General features: G+C 38.6%; 1 pseudogene; it reads left to right on the top strand.

The window, feature by feature from the left end:
- Nucleotides 1–685: 685 nt before the first annotated feature.
- LOC139009445 (oocyte-expressed protein pseudogene) lies at nt 686–1,147 on the top strand (annotated as a pseudogene).
- The last annotated feature ends 2,127 nt before the right edge of the window (nt 1,148–3,274 follow it).

Here is a 3,274-nt window from a genome sequence, read left to right on the forward strand (position 1 = left end):
CTAGGGTGGCTCCCATTTGTATAAAATGAAAATTGTTATCTATTCACAAAAGTCATACAGCAAATATGTATTGAGTGACCCACTGTGTTTGGGATTATTCAGGGTGCTTGGGTATAGTGGTTGAATGAAACAAAGTATTCTCATGGAATTTATATTCTAGTTGAAGCAGACAGGGAAAAATATATGATTATGTCATGTAGTGATAGGTAATATTAAGGACACTAAAGCAAGTTAAGTGTGATAAGTAAAAACAGGGACTACAGTTACACTTTCATGTAGTACTCAGGGATGACGGGACATTTTAACAGAGGCCTGAAGATGGGGATGGATAGGAACAGATTGGGGGGAATAAGAATAAGAATGATATCTGTGGTTTTATTATTTTGAGTTTTGAGTCATAAAACATACAGATTTGTTTTAATCCCCCAAAAGAAAGGAATGAGAGGGCCCTAGAGAAATAGCTGAATCCAGGTCTGGGCAGGGTAAGCACAAGGAGATCCAATGACATCTTGTGCCAGATGCAAAAAGGAGCTCAAAGACGAATGGGGTCACCACACCAAAATGACACAAGAGAGTAGGTCCTTAAGCTTTGTGTCCAGCTTCACTGTGTGTATTCACATAGTTAAATGCTAACGAGAGTTCTGTGAGAGCCACTCGACCTCGCACTGGAGCTGCAGGTCCCAGCATGGTCGACCAGCCGGGTGCTGTGGTCCAGGAGGACCCATGGATGTCTGCCCAGGCCCTGGACAGGCTGCTGAAGATGCCGCTTCCACTGCCACGGATTCACACCCGGCCCTGGTGGTTTCCTGCACCGGAGCTGAGAGACCCATTGGTGTTTTACCTGGAGGCATGTCTGGCTGACCCCATCTTCGGCAAAAACGGAGTCATGATTCCGGAAATAGAGTGGATGAACCAGGTCCTGCTGACGGTGGAAAAGGTGAACTCCGGGAGCTTAATCGAAATCACTGTTTTCGGACAGCCCTGTGTCCAAAATAGGGTGAAAAGCGTGCTCCTGAGCCTGGCAGCAAGGCACCGGGAAAACCGTGCCCGAGATAAGAAGATGAAACAACTGGAGAAGTTCTCGAAGGCCCATGGGTCACCTCCCCTGACTCCCCAGTCTCCCCAGTCTCGGTCTCCTGTTGCATGATATTGGCAGGAGCTTTATGAGAACCGACCTGCTCCTGCTCCTGAAGTTCTAAAGAAGCAAGTGTCCTTAAATCTCAGCTTCTTCCTTTGGCTGGTTGGATGGTGGTTTGGTTATTCTGATGCAGATAAGAGTGCTGTTGTAATAAAATGAATTTCCTTTTTGTCAAAAAAAAAAAAAATGCTAACAAAAAGCCATTGTTTCTAAGCTATTTTCAATTCATGATGCTGTGTCAGAGCGAACTGATGTCCTGATTGCCAGCTTGGCTTGGGAGCTGAGTTAGTTCAAACTCAGGGGAGTTGCGAAATTCTCATAGGAGAAATGCTATAGAGAGAGCCTCAGGTGGAGGTGCCTAGCAAAGGTCACAGCTAGCCATGACATAGGGACAACTGGTTGCATACATGTCGCTGCAGAATATGTCCTGTTTTCAGAGAATTCATACATTGGTGAAGTTGTTTTTCTGTGAATACCTCGACTGGCTCTATTGCTCACCCAAGAAAAAAAATCCCAAGTTTACAGTTCTCAAACTGTGTGTATCTATTCCTTCTTCTCTGTTTTAGTATTTAATTAATGAAATTAATCTATTTATTGTTTTCTCTTGTAAAACGGCATGCTGATAAATAATGTCTTAACGTTATTCTTGACATTTCCTAATTTTGTTTTAAATTTATGAGTCCTATTATGTCTGAAAACCAGTTGTGCTGGAGAAAGTAGGTCCATTTTTCCTTTTTTTTTTTTTAAAGTAAAGATACTACAAGAATAATAATCATCATCCCTCCTATAAGGACCCTTCCTGAAAGTTAATGACATAGCTGGGTTAATGGCCTTAAAATTCTAGGACCATCAGTTTCCCCCTATACTCATTAGTTCTTCCCAAATGCTCAAGACTGAAGTAATTAGCATTCAAAGAAAATCAGAAATAGTGGGACCCAATAGGATATTGGTGAGATGTCAGAGACAGTATTTAGAGTGAAAATTATGAGAAAATACTGACTATATATGATGAATTCATTGGCCTATAAAAAGAACTGAAAGCAAATAACTACTGGAATAAAAGGAAAAGGGGAACAGAAAATAGCAGAGGTGTCCAAAGAAATAATGAATGGGTAGTTGAGTATATTATTCAGAGTAGGTAAAAAACAGAACACACAACAAAAAACAAAAAAAAATACTACACACAGAAAAACTCATCCAAAATGATAGTGAGAAATAGTCTAAATATAATCCTGCCAAGTTTGAATACTACAAAGCTTTTGAATACCGTATATAATTGAACGTGGACTTCCAAATGTATAGTCCCTGATAAAATGGGCCTATAAATTAGGGGGTAATGAAGGCTCAGATTCTAAAGAATGCTCCCACATTGAAGCTTGATTGCTGTAAGTCTCAGCTTCATTTGCATGGTAGTAAATTGACATGAACATTTTTTTTTTTGCATGTGCAACAAACCTAAAGGAAAAATAGATACATATATTATTAAAAATGCAAGTAAATAAGAGAAAATGCACAATACACTATCCTTTCATTCTCAAATCTAACCCATCATAACACATGGAAATGAAAACATGAGTATGCTGCTGTTTTTTTAGGAAAGTATACTTCATAATGTAGAATAGAATTGCAGTAGAGTGGAGGCTACATTTTGTGAAATTTGAAAAAAAAATTCCTTAGCTGGTTCAACTTATGTTGGGCCTATAATTAAGAATATAGAAATAATCTAGTAGAGTTTGTAGAAATTGTGATATTTTAAAGAAGACTATTGGAAAGCTGATTAGAAATCTATTTAATTTAGAGTTTAAGAAAATTGGACTTAGAGTATAAGGGGAGCCAGCAGGGCAATTATGTGTATTGATTGGATATTGTTATACAATTGTATTGAGTCCCTTTTAGCATTTAAACAAATGATTACCAGCAGAGAACTATGCATTTAAAATTCACTCCATGTTACTCTGGAACAGAGTTCTGAGGCAGACCATAAATCTTGTGTGTATGCTTAACATAAGTATGGGTTCTTTTATTTTTCAGCATCACCTTAGTCATTCTTTTTATTATTATTATTATTTCAGAGAGGAACAGAGAGGGGGAGAGAGAGAAATAGAAACATCAATGATGAGAGAGAATCATTGATTG

This window comes from Myotis yumanensis, unplaced genomic scaffold (assembly GCF_028538775.1).
Source record: "Myotis yumanensis isolate MYYU_CA2020_CCGP unplaced genomic scaffold, mMyoYum1.0.hap1 SCAF_4, whole genome shotgun sequence".
NCBI lineage: Eukaryota > Metazoa > Chordata > Mammalia > Chiroptera > Vespertilionidae > Myotis > Myotis yumanensis.